We start from the raw sequence: 16,763 nt of genomic DNA, 5'->3' as shown, positions 1-16,763 counted from the left end.
GTCATAAATCAGATTAGTTGTTGTTAGTACAGTGTCCTCGCTCCTCAGACTCATCACTCTGGTACTACCTTTACACTTCGTTAAAATCCGAACGCATCTAAATATCAAACCAATCAATATGACGGCACCCAGAATACACAAGAGAAATTTCCCTACATCCATGATAATACCTTGGGCCCATTCTCCATAAGCCCGAGAACCAATTTCGTGGGTTCAACCATGACACCCAACCGGTCAGCTCATTGCCCACAGCGGCGAGAGTGAGATTATGTCTCCTTCGGAACTCCCACTTCAATTGCAAAATGTCATCCATCTTTTGGTCTATGACCTCGGCTGGGTCCTCCGTGCTGTTTGTAATGTACGTGCAGCACTTTATTCCATATTGAGTTGCTAGGGTAACACAATACCCGCCTGTCACAGCTGTGAGGTAATTGAGAATCATCCTATGCTGAACCAGTTCTGTTTTGTAGGCTTGTAACTCTCTCCCTGTATACCTGAATGTGTCGTCATACATTTCGGTGATATTGTCTAATAAATTTGCAAGCGCAGATATATATTTATAATTTATCACTCCTCTGGCGGTACGAGTGATATCTAACGCGAGTAGGAATTGAATCCCGGTGGATTCATGGATCAGATCAGAGGCTGAATGCTCTGTCCTCTCTATCAGGTGCCTTTTAACGACGTGCTCGTAATGAGTGTGAGTATAAGGAGCTTGGGCACCGCCGTGAATGTCTTTCATTTTGTTATGGGATACAGTCATTACTTCAGGCAGTACTTTTCCAACATAACACAATCCCTCTGAGTTTGGGGCGAGGAACCTATACGCCTTCCTCCCGCATATGAAATATGCATCATCAGGGAGAACATATGGGACTGAGTATGACATAACCATGTTACAAACTTTCCATGTGAACTCTCCTAACCCTAATTCTCCCATCTGTCTAGTACACATATCTGGTTGTACGATATGTGCACAGTATCCTGGTGATACTTCTTCAACTCGCATGGTCCTACTTCCTAGAGTGTACTTATACCGGAAAAATCTTTCATGGTCGGCTATCTGGCGTATAAGTTCTGTGTCTATGGGCATTCTGTCGGCTCTGTGTGAAAATGTCATGGTTTGGTTACTCCATGACACTTCCCAATTTCCCGGCTTTCGGGGATTGGAAATGTTAAAGCACACTAAGGATCTATCCACATGATATTGGTGGAGCTTCAAACTAGGAGGACTAGAGATATTAAACCTCCTGTCCACCGGCCTCCCACCACTTAGCTCAAGTACCTATCCTACAGTTAAAGGGAATGGTACTAGTCCTGATTTGCTATGGTCTTGAGGTACTTGAGAGCATACCCAACAGTCTGTCTGATTTAACACTTTACCCACTAAGGAGTGATAGTCACTCAATGGATGCCGGTCCATATGGATATTAAAACTGGATTGACATTTCTTGATGCACCCATCCTCAACTATACTGTCACAGTGTCTACAGATGCAGTTCTCTTCTGCTAACAATCCTTCACAATTCCTTCTATTGTCAATGCTATCAGATCGTTTTCTGATACTCGCCTTTACTCAGTGATTATGTTGCTATTGGAAATTTACGCCTCTGTCTCAGTCATCAGAAACCCATTCCGGATCCTTTCTCGACCTCACTGGTACTCTCACCAAAACAGACTGCTATGGTCAACATCATGGTCAACAGGAAAACACGGACTGCAGTCTCTTGGGGCGAGTCCATCTTACAGGAGGAGAAAGAGAAATTTGTAATGGGGGCACAAAAAAAATACTTTGAGGGGAAAGAAAAAAATGTTATGATGCTTTTGTCCTCTAGTCGTGTTGTTCTTCTTGCTCTGCTGTCATCTCAAAGGTGCTGTCTCTCAGTCTTCCAAACGAATCATTCTGGTGATACAATATTCCTTCCAAATCTGCGATCTTTCTGTAAGGAGCAAAAATCTTGCATTACCATTTGTCTAACTGATGTGTGACATACCATCTTTAAAGCATGAGAACATGAGAGAGAAGAGGAAAAAAACAAACGAGAGAGAGAACAATTCATATATATGTTACATAAAACAACAAACAAAAAAAAACATTGTCAGATCTTCCGTTCACCATCAGGCTGTCACACCAACACATCCATTGGTATCTTTGAGCAGTCTCCCCCACCAGTATTTCCACACTCCACCCTTTTTGTGCCTGGCCAGGACACGCCGATGTCGGTAGGTCACACTGGGGTTAGGTAGACTTCTGCAAAGACCAAGTAGCTATGTGATGTTTGAGTTCTGCCGATGAACGTCAGAGATGGGGAAAAAGAAGCATTTACAAATAAATTACAACGTTTACCCGGCCGTTCCTGTGTCTACAAGGAACTGACCTCCCAATATCATTAACTGTAACCTCAGGTTTACTGTCAAGGTTAAATGACCAACTTTCCTGATCATAAATTATAGTTGTTGGTCAAAATTTTACATATGTGGTACCTGATTACAATTTCATTTTTCATATCGTTGTCTAGGGGGTTTATATACCTTCTGTGGTTCTTTAGACCTACAACTACGTGCAAAATGACCTTCCTTCTGGCAATTATAACACCTTATCACCTTTGACTTACCCACAGGGATCTGAGGCTTCTTACTTCTCTGTGTTTCCCTGTGCTTGCTGATGTTTTGCTCATGCCCAACAGCGGACTTTCTTAATGCAGCCACCGAGATATTTCTCCAGTTTGGGTTGGTGGTCTGTACCCTTGTTCTCAATACTTCCTTTAAACCATTTATTAACACAAATACTGCTACTTCTCTGTGCGGTGCACTTGTTACGATGTTTTCTATACCTGTATACCTAGTCATGTCCTGCAATGCCCGATGGAAATAATTAGAAGTACTTTCCCCTTCGTTTTGTCTTATGGAGAAGATTTCGTTCCACTCGACAACGGCTGGGAAATATACTCCTAACTGTCGGTTGATCTGCTTAATACATTCCTGATTGTGTTCCTCCGTTTGAGGTACTTTCGTGTCTAATTGACAATCAGTAATAAATTTCGCAGGGTCAACACTGGAGGGCAAACATGCCCTCAGCACTGTCCGCCAATCTTTGTTGGTGGGTTCTGTGGAGTTTCCTAGTTCTTTAATGAACCTTTGACATGCAACTATATCTTTCCTAGGATCAGGAAATTCAGACATAATTGACCTCAATTCCATCCGGGACCAGGGACGGCGCATTGCACTGTCCCTGACGGGAATGGTTCCCTGAGCGTCAGTCTTCCCATTGGGGACTGTGATCACCCTGACAGGATTAAACTCAATTACATCATCTTGTGTTGGTTCTACAATATGAGGTACATTTGTTTGTGCGTGATATATAACACCGTACGTACCTGTGGACACGACCTCACCTGACCCTCCGTTAGGGGGTTTGATTATTGCCTTTACCGAATTGGTCGCGTCCACCTGGATGTCTTGTGTGATGGCTGCTGGAAAAGGTGCCGACATCGTGCTGGGCTCACTTTCTTGCTGGTAATCCTGAGGGAAGTTTAACATGGAGTGCAACTTGCACGGGTTAACAGTTGTACATTTAACAGTTTTACTTTTATCATTGTTACATTTGTTACACTTATCCTTATCATCTATAATACAGTTGCTAAGTGCATTGTTATCATACACCAGTGTGCCACTCTCTGTAACCACCTTCTCTCTTGTTGCCATATTTTTCTTACCACAGTGAGAGTCAGCTGTGTAAGCTAATCCTCCTTGTATTTCACCTTCCTGTTGCCATATCTGTAAACAATCATAATGTCTAATTCGTTGCTTCCCGGATTTTATGAGACAGATCCTTCGCCTTAAATTATGCAATACCTCTGAGTCAAAACTACCTATCCCAGGAAATGGTGCTTTATCCCCCACAGTCATTCGTGTCCATTCGTCACAAAAGGTCTCAGTGTGGGGACCATACTTCCCCCACATTACTAACCGAGCAGACCCTCGGGGTCTGCAAGCCTCTTCAGTCTGAACCCTGACTGCTAAACGTCCCTGTGTTGTGCACTTGGCTTCCATTGTGGACCTTTTTAACACAGAAAAACTTCCTAAAATACACCAAACACAGAAGTCTACGGTGGAAGTTTTCCAAGCTCTTCCACCAGCTTCTTCTGCTCCGAGTACAACGAATCCGCCCCTTTTAGCAGACCCACATAATCGTTGCAGGCCCTACCAGCGAAAATTCCTTACCTTTATATTTTTTTTTTACACAAATCACGCTTGCATGTGCTCCCTACAACACGCATGAGGACAATTTAAATATACGACCTCATATCACGTTGCGTTATTGGTCACACATACAACCGTGCGGTCCAATCGTACCACTTATAGACACTTGTTGCCTTTAAATGGTAGGATCGTTGGAGTCTCCCTACTGTGCTCCAAAACAGCCAGAGCGTAATACCACGAAAACTTTATCACACTCCGTCGCACGTTTTCACCTAGACCGTGCTCATCACGTATTCACCTAGACCGTGATTCACCAAGACTTACTTCACCAAGATTTACTTCACCAAGATTTACTTCACCAAGATTTACTTCACCAAGATTTCACCAAGACTTCACCAAGAGGAGTTCAATACACTCATACCGTTTTCAACCCACTATCATTCTATAGTTTTCTGATCAGAAAAATAATTTCCCGTAATCTGATAGCTCTCCCCAGAGGCATTACAGTAAAGTAAGGTATTTAAACTAAATTTTGGAAACTGAAATCAATTTGTGCTATTATCACGTTGCCTCCTTATCGCTTACTTAAAACAATACTATCGTGTGATTTGTATCATGTGGGCATACCCAGATGCTCCGTTGCATAATATACGCTCCGTGCGTCAGCCCTTGCGTCGCGTACGCTAGTCTCACCCTTTTGTTAGAGACACGCGTACGCCGGCCAGATATGTCCACAGAAATACAATTAACACGTTTATATCAATGTAAATGATCTTTAACTGTAATCATCTACCGAGCACCACATAGGTCTTTCCTTGTATCTTTAAGCAAAGCTGTGTGCGTGTTTTACAAATTACTCCTTAACGTATTATTTTTACTTTTAACTACCAATAGCAACAAATCTTTCTCAGCACGTTATCAATTATAAAATGGCAACCAGGAGAATGAAAATGTGAAAATACACAAATGAAAATGCAATTCTAAATTTATCTAATAACATACATTGATGTAAGCACGCACATATAGATATTACATATATGTACTAATCACTATTACATATATGAGACCCTATTCAGTGCTTCTAATTTGCATATGAATGTGCTTTTTAACTCTCTGAAGGCGATTTCTTTCACTGCTGGGAGAGAGAGAAAAAAAAAAACCAAAACCCAATTATACAGGTTAATTTGCATTTCAATGGCCCATCTTACAAGTAGCAGAGTTAAACAGGCTCTTGAATGGAGACAGTGACAAAACAAAAAAAACAAAAACACTACTTTGTTTTATTTGTGTATTTCCTAAATCAAATATTTATTTTATTATTAACTTTTATCAAACTCTATCTGAACCACTCATGATTGACCATGACATGGACTAAACAAATGCATTAAAAAAACTCATCAAATGATGATTTCTTTTTGACAATGGATGGCTGATTATTTCCTGAGTCAACTGAAAATCAGCCGCTTAGGGAATTTTTTTTTGACCTTCCCAAAATGGCCGCTGCTCCTCCCCCTTCCACCTCCATGAGGGTTACACAAAATGGGGGACAGACCATTCGGCTCCTTTTGTCACAAAGAAAATCATCATGCCAGCCCCTGAAGTTATTTTTAAGCCTGGGTAAAAACTATCACGCTATGCAGAGCGATTAAAAATACTTTTAAACCTATTTAAACAGACAAGCCATCCAATCTGCATGTGCATTTGGCACCAAATAGAAATAAAAACCAGATTTACAAAGACAATAGCTTAATGTTCCTACCTTCCTCGGATTCCACCAGCATCCCTACAAGCCAAAAGAATCAGACGCAGACTCTCATCTGATCAGCACTACAAGATACTACCTTTGCTCCCTTTGCTGATCGATAAAGTCTGCGCATTTTCGCCTGACTGAGGATATGAGATGGACCGGACTTGCCCCCAATTGATAAAGTTAACTATTTATCTTCTTACATTCACTATAAAATGGGTAAGAGACTCAGTACGCAATTGGCATATGGGGTACCGTAAGGGTACGCACTTAGCGTAGCAGAAGCTTAGCCGTGGTCGAGACGCACATGCGACACGCTCGCTCACAACTTAACGCGTGGTGTCGAGCACGCTATAGGCGGCCGACTACCGTAATACTACGCAACTAGCGTAGCGTACGCTCATGACCACGAGGAGAACACGAGCGGCGCAGATGCTCACGGGATGACACTCAGTAAACCTTGTATGCAACTCAATGAAAGGCTGAGCCTATACTGTAAACCTTGGTTTTGTAATGTAAGCACAATGCAATGCTAATTAACCTCTATTGTATGAAAGACTCTTGAGCGATTGAGACGCTCTGAATACTCTCAGCAATGTAATAAACACACAATACCTTGCTAAGGTTCCAAAACCTTTACTAACAATATCTAGCTATGTAAAAGTTAAAAAAAAAACAGTTAACAGTTCATACACTACAGGCTAACATCAGTATCTAAGCAGAGTAACTACACATAAATATACAATAGCGTCACAATCTTATAAAATAACAGAGAGAGAGAGAATATGGCAAATACAAATAGGGAACAAGTTGGTTACAGAGAATAACTTACACACACTGGGGAATGATCGCTGCGCAGCTTCTGGTACCAGCTCCAAGTTAGTCAAGATGAAAACCGTTGTGTGGAGAGAGAGAGAATGAGCTGGCCAGGCTGGCTGTCCTTATATACACTGCATACAGTACACTACAAAGGGACCTATAATCTCATTGTTCATTGGACACAGGAATCTGTCTTCATATTACAACAAAAGTTCATAGGTTTGTTTGAACAGGTGGGCTGTGACTACCCCAGACTGCTCAGGTGGGAGGGAAACTCAGGACTTCCAACACATGGACAATGAATAAATGTCCAGAAACTACTAATAGACATAACTATATGCAGGAGCGATTAATCTTTACCTAACCAGCACCGGATTGTTTCTAATAAAATGTTCTTTAGTTAGGTACCAAACACCACTGCTCAAATCCTATCTGACCCTTCATATCATGCAAAGAGGAATACCTCTGTCCAGGGACCAGTCACAATAAACAAACTTACAGTTATTATTAAGTGGAACATTATCTATAAAACATACTATTTGGATTTACTATGTAACGATTGAGTCGCCCGCTAGACGCACACAAACTCTACCGTAAGTGCGCATACCACGCGCCAATGCGCACGGCCGTGGAGGCGCCGTCACGCAGCTGCGAATATGCGCACGCATGAAAGAGAATGTGCACGTGCAGCGGGCAAGCGCAGGAGGTGAATATATGGCAACGTGTAGCATGATATTTTTCCGACTTTGACATAGTATATACTGGTGGTCAGCAAACTGTGCAAAACTGAAATGCACCACAGGTATGGATGGATAGTAAACTTGACGACACAGAGGTAGGTAGAGCAGTGGACTACTGTACCGTACTGCTATATATATATAGTTATACTGGTGGTCAGCAAACTGTGCAAAACTGAAATGCACCACATGTATGGATGGATAGTATACTTGACAACACAGAGGTAGGTAGAGCAGTGGCCTTCTGTACCGTACTGCTATATAGTATATACTGGTTGTCAGCAAACTGTGCAAAACTGAAATGCACCACAGGTATGGATGGATAGTATACTTGACTACACAGAGGTAGGTAGAGCAGTGGACTACTGTACCGTACTGCTATATATATAGTTATACTGGTGGTCAGAATAATTCTGCACTGTCCTCCTACTATATACTACAATGCAGCACAGATATGGAGCGTTTTTCAGTCAGAGAACGTACAGTATAATACTGGTGGTCACTGGTCACTGGTCAGCAAAACTCTGCACTGTCCTCCTACTATATAATACTGCTGGTCTCCAGTCCCCACAATAAAGCAATTAGCACACTGAGCACAGATATTTGCAGCACACTGAGCACAGTCAGATATGGAGCGTTTTTCAGGCAGAGAACGTAGATATTTGCACTTGCAGCACACTGAGCACAGATATTTGCAGCACACTGAGCACAGATATTTGCAGCACAATTTGCAGCCCACTGAACATAGAAACTGAGAGGACGCCAGCCACGTCCTCTCACGATCATCTCCAATGCACGAGTGAAAAATGGCGGCGACGTACGGCTCCTTATATTGAATACGAATCTCGCGAGAATCCGACCGCGGGATGATGACGTTCGGGCGTGCTCGGGTTAACCGAGTAAGGCGGGAGGATCCGATTCTGCTCGGACCCGTGCAAAAAAGGGTGAAGTTCAGGGGGGCTCGGATCCCGAGGATCCGAACCCGCTCATCACTAGTGTCCTTATACACATAATGACATACATAGTGCCCCTTACACATATGTTACACATTATTAATGCCCTTATACATATAATGACACATATAGTTCCTGGCGTGAGTCATCTGGCAGCTCTGCTGACGTCAGTTGCCTATTTTTTATGAAAATGCACCTTATTTGCATTGCTATGTGGCTAAGATGCACAAGCAGATTCTGCTGATTAAAATGATATGCGGCATGCCTATATACTGTGTGCGACTGTATCTGCATACGAAATGCTACACACAGAATATAGGCATGCCACATATCATTTTAATCAGCAGAAGCTGCTTGTGCCCCTAGTCATACCAGATGCCCTAGGCAACTGCCTAGTTTGCCTATGACTAGGGCCGGCTCTTACTTTGGACCTAATTCAGCTTCAGTTGCAGTTTTGCATTTTTAGCACAGGAAATGGCCACCCAGCATCGAAATACCTTGCAGTGTTGCAATTGCAATGTAATTGCAATCACAATGCTGATTCGTGGAAGCACCCCTGTATCCGCAGTCAGGCTGCAGGGCAGCAATTTTTCAGGTCCCATGCATCACGCAGCCGCCCCAAACCCATCCCCGTTTCCAACGGCACACCTTACCAATGCCAAGTCAACACCTCCGCAATGCCGCGTCGCTTCCCTGTACCGCCCCAAGAACGTCTCTACCGGTCAATTAGGCATTTGCATAGTGAGATGCGATCGCATCTCCCCAACCCGCGCGCGTGTGCACTACAGCGGGACACGAGGATGTGCAATCGCATCGCAGCAGCATCTGCTGCTGAATAGGGTCCATTGTTCACAATATGCTTTCACTTTGAAATCCATATAGCTGGCATGTTAGGAATTATATAGGACACTAGGGGTGCCATAGTTACATCCGCCTCTTATGTGCCTTAACATGACTCGATGTTACACGTGTAAGTACGGCAGAAGCGCTGAGATACTATGTGGTACAGCCAGACAGAGGCGGCTGCACCTGAGTAGACCTACAGCAGCAGCCAGCCAGGAACCGGCGCCACTAGGCAGCCGCCTAAAGCTACCTAATGGTAGAGCCAGCCCTGGGTGTTTGGGTCTGGATACTGGGGAGTGCAGTGCAGGTGAGTCTCTCCCCGGCGTAAGAGTGGAATGGTGAGGGGATACAAGGTGGGGATGGGGTGGGGGAGCTGGGAATGGTGCATGGAGTCACTGGGGAGAGGCAGACTGTTGGGTGTGCGTGAAGGAGAGCGGGAGAAACAGACTGTTGTGTGAGTGGGGGAGGAAGTAGAGATATACATATTTATATTAGGGATGAGCGGGTTTGGTTCTCTGAGAACTGAATCCCCCCCCCCCGAACATCACGTCCCGAGCCCGGATCCGAGTGCAGTGGGATTTAGACAATTGATGGAGGTAGTGTGTCCCCGGTACCAAATCCCATCTAGATTCCACTTCACAATGAAAGAAAAGTGGCCTCAGTGTCCTAAAAAAATGCGGTTGTACCCAGTGTCCAGTTAACCACGGACACGTGGACAAGTGGATCAGGGCAAACTAAGGACTACATGGCTGTGGCAGCCCACTGGGTAGATGTATTGCCCTCCAAAGCCACAACAGCAGTGGCACCAGTAGCATCTCACAAACGCCAACTCGTTCCTAGGCAGGTTACGCTGTGTATCACCGGTTTCCGTAAGAGGCACACAGCTGACGACCTCTTACGGAAACTGAGGGACATATCGCACAGTGGTTTACTTAGACTCTCCTGGGGATTTGTGATATCGGACGATGCCACCAATATTGTGCGTGCATTACACATCTGGGCATTCTATGCTGAATTAGGCTCTAACGTTGTGTAAACACACAAAAGTGACACGTATAATAAACACTAAACTAATGTTCCTGTTCTCTGTGATCAAACCAAAATGAAGAAAAATAAAATAAAATGAATGATGGATGCATTAATAAAAGAAGTAGCTGTAATCAGGGGGGCCTAGACCTTGGCTGGACCCTGGTACTATCTCGCGGGCATGGCCCCTGGAGTATTGTATATAATACTATGGTGTTTAGGCTCCTTGATCGTGACGTCACAGGGATTGTGCTTACACCTCCCCTGCAATCCCGGGCCTAGGTAATCTGTACCCGGTTCCCCCCTCTCAGCTCCCCTGGTTCTAATGTATTGGCCATTTTCTATACATAATAAGTTTCAGGTATAGAGGCTAATTTATTTCCCACAAAAACTTCACCCCTGAGCTGTGCAAGCACCAACACCTGCTAACCATGCCCATGTTTGGTGAAGCCCACCCACTTTAGAGTCCGCACCATCCCTTTTCAGATCCACGTATCTAGGTTGGCCAGGCCAACATCTAGACTGTTTGCACCTAATGTTGGACATATGTCCTTGTGCTAATGTTATTAGCACACATAACACTCCCATTACACTGCCTCAAAACAGATGAGGTCCATGCACTCCTATGGTTACTGCCACAAGAGAGATGAGGTCCATGAACGCCAATGGTCACTGCCGCAAGAGAGATAAGGACCATGCACTCCCATGGTCACTGCCACAAGAAAGTTGAGGACCATGCACTCCCGTGGTTACTGCCACAAGACAGATGAGGTCCATGAACGCCAATGGTCACTGGCCGCATGAAAAATGAGGACCATGCACTCCCATGGTCACTGCCACAAGACATATGAGGTCCATGCACTCCCATGGTCACTGCACAAGACAGATGAGGACCATGCACTCCCATGGTCACTGCCACAAGACAGACGAGGTCTATGCACTCCCATGGTTGCTGCCACAAGAGAGGTGAGGTCCATGTACTCCCGTGGTAACTGCTACAAGAAAGAAGCGGACCATGCACGCCCATGGTAACTGCCACAAGAGAGATAAGTACCCATGATCCCGTGGATACTGCCACAAGAGAGATGAGGACTATGCATGCCCGTGGTAACTGCCACAAGAGAGATGAGGACCATGCATACCCATGGTAACTGCTACAAGAGAGATGAGGTCCATGCACTCCTGTGGTAACTGCCTGGTTCCTGCCCACAAACTCCCATTTCATTGATGGACAGATCAGTCCATACACACTAGCTTCTCCATCCATGTGCGTACCCGTTATCAGGTTCATGCAGAGAATCCAATTTCTTTCCTTGGTGCATACACAGTATGCTGACGCACATATTATCTGTGTGCATTGCAGCTAGCATTTCTATTAAGAATCAGTCTCTTAGTGAGTAAGAGGAAACCGCAAAGCTAGGAATAGACCAGGAACAGGTGGATTATCCAGGGGCATTTCTGAGGTCAGTAAAGTGGGCCGGTATTTGGAAGTACCACTTGCGAACATGTAGGTTAACTGGGGGTCCACACTTTTTGCATCTGACAAATGTCCCTCACAATCTGAGGTTTGGTCCATGTCTCAAAGCAACAAACATGTCTGTAAAAACTGTTAGCAATTGTTTGATGGATGACAGCAGATATTTTAGGATGCAGCTTAAGTACCACAACCTCGGAAATACTGAAAGGTAATGTAAAACACAATTCAGTGACAGAATTTATTAAAGGACAACCAGTGAGCTAATATTGTTATGTATCTGCAATTAACTAGCATAGCTACAGACACGTAATTGTGGAACATGAAGCTATTGTGTAGCAATTTGTCATACTTTGTACAACAGGAAATACAGTGTGCTCAGTGGCTCTGAAAGGCATTCAGGGCTGCTCATTATAATTGCTTTCCATCGTAGCCTGGATATATCTCTGTTGCTAAGTTCGGAGATGAATGGCCTCCTTACCATGACAACTGGGCTTTTGTTGTCAACATCATAGGTGTCGGCTGGGGACGACTGATGCAAAGAGCATAATGTGGACATTTACCCTCAGCTCTGTGGAAATATCATCCATCACACAAATATACAACACCAGAGCGCTGTCAGAATAATACAACCGTTTCTGAATAATCAGGAAACATTCTGAGATCTTATTATGACTAAGGAAAAATAATGATAATAAATTCTAATGGTCCGGGGGTTTTGTCATTTTGTGGCCACACATTGTAGCATTATTACATGTTTTTAGAGGGAATTGTATATATTTTTTGCATCGTATAAGGCCTGAAGATGAATCATATGTAAGCTCAAAAGCAGATATAATGAGGTTTATTCGGGAGTGCTAGTAAAGTGGCTCTTGTACGCCCCAGGGACGTGCGGTGAGGTAAATGGCTCAGGAGGCACTGACTTATACCAGAGCGTGATTTACACACAATATATGAGCCAAAGGGTTCATATGGGGGATGCAGTTAAGATGCCAGCTTTTGGGAAGCCAGCAGCTGGAATGTCGACACCGGAATCCCAGCAGCCGCCAGAATGCTGATGCCGGAATACTGACATGGTCAGGAGACCGACACCGGAATCCCGTCAGACGGCATCCTGACCGTAAATATTGCAGGCGGGTAAGAGATAGGTCCGGGGAACGAGGGGTGTGTTAGGTTAAGATACCTCCCAGGGGAGCTAGTGTTAGGCTACAGGGAGAGGGAGGTTAGTGTCAGGCACCACCAGGGGGAGGTTAGGGTTAAGCTGCAGAAACAGAGGGTTAGGGGGTAGGGGGGAACAGCCTTACACCCCCTGTTGGGATTTCAACTATTAGGATGACGGCATCTGTATTTTGATCACTAGCATCCAATAAGTCAGCAAATCATACTGAACCCCATGTGGGCATTATACACAGGTGCAGCAGTATATACATGTGGGCATTATACACAGGTGCAGCAGTATATACATGTGGGCATTATACACAGGTGCAGCGGAATATACATGTGGGCATTATACACAGGTGAAGCGGTATATACATGTGGGCAATATACACAGGTGCAGCAGTATATACATGTGGGCATTATACACAGGTGCAGCAGTATATACATGTGGGCGTTATACACAGGTGCAGCAGTATATACATGTGGGCATTATACACAGGTGCAGCAGTATATACATGTGGGCATTATACACAGGTGCAGCAGTATATACATGTGGGCATTATACACAGATGCAGCAGTAATACATGTGGGCATTATACACAGGTGCAGCAGTATATACATGTGGGCGTTATACACAGGTGCAGCAGTATATACATGTGGGCATTATACACAGGTGCAGCAGTATATACATGTGGGCATTATACACAGGTGCAGCAGTATATACATGTGGGCATTATACACAGATGCAGCAGTAATACATGTGGGCATTATACACAGGTGCAGCGGTATATACATGTGGGCATTATACACAGGTGCAGCAGTATATACATGTGGGCGTTATACACAGGTGCAGCAGTATATACATGTGGGCATTATACACAGGTGCAGCAGTATATACATGTGGGCATTATACACAGGTGCAGCAGTATATACATGTGGGCATTATACACAGATGCAGCAGTAATACATGTGGGCATTATACACAGGTGCAGCGGTATATACATGTGGGCATTATACACAGGTGCAGCAGTATATACATGTGGGCATTATACACAGGGGCAGCAGTATATACATGTGGACATTGGCCCTCATTCCGAGTTGTTCGCTAGCAAGCTGCTTTTAGCAGCATTGCACACGCTAAGCCGCCGCCCTCCGGGAGTGTATCTTAGCTTAGCAGAATTGCGAACGAAAGATTCTCAAAATTGCAAGTAGAAATTTCTTAGCAGTTTCTGAGTAGCTCGAGACTTACTCTGCCACTGTGATCAGTTCAGTCAGTTTAGTTCCTGGTTTGACGTCACAAACACACCCAGCGTTCGCCCAGACACTCCCCCGTTTCTCCAGCCACTCCCGCATTTTTCCCAGAAACGGCAGCGTTTTTTCACACACACACATAAAACGGGCAGTATCTGCCCAGAAACACCCACTTCCTGTCAATCACACTCCGATCACCAGAACGAAGAAAAATCCTCGTAATGCCGTGAGTAAAAAACCTAACTTATTAGCAAATTTACTTGGCGCAGTCGCACTGCGGACATTGCGCATGCGCATTAGCGACTAATCGCTCCGTTGCGGAAAAAAAATAATGAGCGATCAACTCGGAATGACCCCCATTATAGTGCAGCAGTGCATACATGTGAGCAATATACACAGGTGTAGCAGTATATACATGTGGGCATTATACACCGGTGCAGAGTGTATAGCTCCTAGGCCCTGGTTCTTCTTAAAAGCCTGCAGCGTTTCCCCTGTTTGCCTCTTAGGGGAGGATGGATCCTCCTGGGGAGGAGGATGACGGAGAGTCCCAGGCTGCAAGGCCTGAGGGAGGCCCTGGGAATTCTGACCTGCCGATTGCAGTGGAAGCCTCGGTGCTGGAGGATTTGGACAGTACAGCATTTCCAGAGATTGTGGGCCCGGTGATGAACCAGGATCCCCAACTGGAGACCCCCAAACCGCAGGTTGCCGGCTCTCTGGGTGAGGTAACCCAGGGAGGTGATAAGGTGAATGAGCTTGCCTGTGGTGAGGCGGGGGTTAATGCTGGAGATGCTAAGGTTTCTGACAGCAGCCTGGAGGATTCCTCATCCTCTAGTGATAAATACATGAATATGAGTCTAGAGGAATTAAGAAAGGAGCAGAACCGTATTTACTTCCAAATTACTTATAGAAAAAGAAGGCGTAACTGTAGCAGCAGATGGGAGAGAGTTGCGCTGAAAGATGAACTTTGGGAGCTGAATGGCAGTTTGGCCGCAGTTAAAAAGAGGATTAAAATGTTGCAGGATTAGGCTCTATTACAAAAGAACAAAGTACTGCTAGAGCCCATACCTGGACAAGATGGCCGATGTGATGGCGGCCCGGTCCCGGCGGGTTCTGTGGCGGCATCTGGGCTCATAGTTCCAGTGGAAGACATGGAGATGGGTGGCCGGACTGCTGAAGAAGTGGTGGATATTGTGGGCTATGATGTAGGTGAAACCTCTGGGATTTCGTCTGGTGCCGTGGATACCGAGGGGAACCCTGCGATGATGTCATCCTGTGCTTTCCATGAGGGGGAGGCGTCTCTCCCAGAGAGAGTGCTGGGTGGTGGCAGTGCAGGAGGCATGGTGGCTGCCAGGGTCGCGGCGGGTGCCGGAGCTCTGGTGGCTGCTACTGCTTCCTGTGGACTCGCTCCTGATACACTTGTCTTTGAAGCTGCGTGTATGGGGACGGCGCGGGCCGTGGTAGATGCTGAGGCTGGCTTTCCCTGCAAGCCTGCAGCGACTGGCTCCGGCTTAGTTGCTGTGGTGGCTGAGGGAGGCGGGGCTAAAGACGCATCATGTGTGACATTGCGAGTGGCATCATTAACTGCATCAATGGGAATTCCGGAGTAAGAAGCCATATTAAAAACTGGGCAAAGATTGGCCCAAGTACTGCCAGCAGTTGATAAGAGCAGCTTAACCCCTGAGGAGACTACACTAGTAGAAACAGTTTACGGAGTTATGGATATGCCTGTGAGGGCTTTAGCGGCCGAAAGCTTGATCCAGGCAAACCAAACTAGGATGGCTGGTGGGGCTGGTAGTGCGGGTCAGTAAGAAGGTAAATGTTCAGGCACCCAAGGGTCTCCCTGTAATCTCCCCTGTGGTTAGACCAGGATCTGGTTTATATGCCAAAACTTTGGAGGGTTCTGGTTGGGCAAGTACTGGTCCTCAGCTTGGGGTAAGTGGGGGTTAGCCTATAAAAAGGCGTAATGTGGTTCAGTTTAGATGGGTAGGGAAGGGGGAGGCTCCTTCAAAGTCAGAGTTCTTGGATATAGTATTCTCGTTGGGTTTTAGGGCTGCATACCTTTTTGCGTGCATCCATCCAGTGAGAACTTCCAACTTTGATCTGAGCTTCCTCTCCTTGAATGGCTTGCAAGCTTTTGGCTCCCAATGGGTGAAGAACAAGACCAAGGAGCCGTACTGCCATTTTAAAACCAACATCATCACCAGGCAGGTTAGGGTAAAGATTACTGTTCTAGTGCGCAATGAGTCACTACCTTCCACAGATATCGTATATTAGTTGTCCAGGTCCTGCACAGTGTTGTCCCTGGTTGAGAAATTTGATTACACTAAGGGGGTCTGGGGTGGTGCCTATTCGGCCTTTCTGAGGTTGTACCAGGTAGGGACTGAGACTAAGCACATACCATCTGCTGCTTATATTGGCCGTGACCGGCTATAGTGTTTTGACCCTGGGCAGCCCAGAACTTGTCACAAGTGTGGTGATTTTCGACACCTTAGTAATGATTGTACGGTTGTTAAATGTGCTTTGTGTGCCCAGATGGCTCACGGGTCCCATGA

Source organism: Pseudophryne corroboree, chromosome 1 (assembly GCF_028390025.1).
Source record: "Pseudophryne corroboree isolate aPseCor3 chromosome 1, aPseCor3.hap2, whole genome shotgun sequence".
Lineage (NCBI taxonomy): Eukaryota > Metazoa > Chordata > Amphibia > Anura > Myobatrachidae > Pseudophryne > Pseudophryne corroboree.
This window is presented reverse-complemented; position numbering follows the sequence as displayed.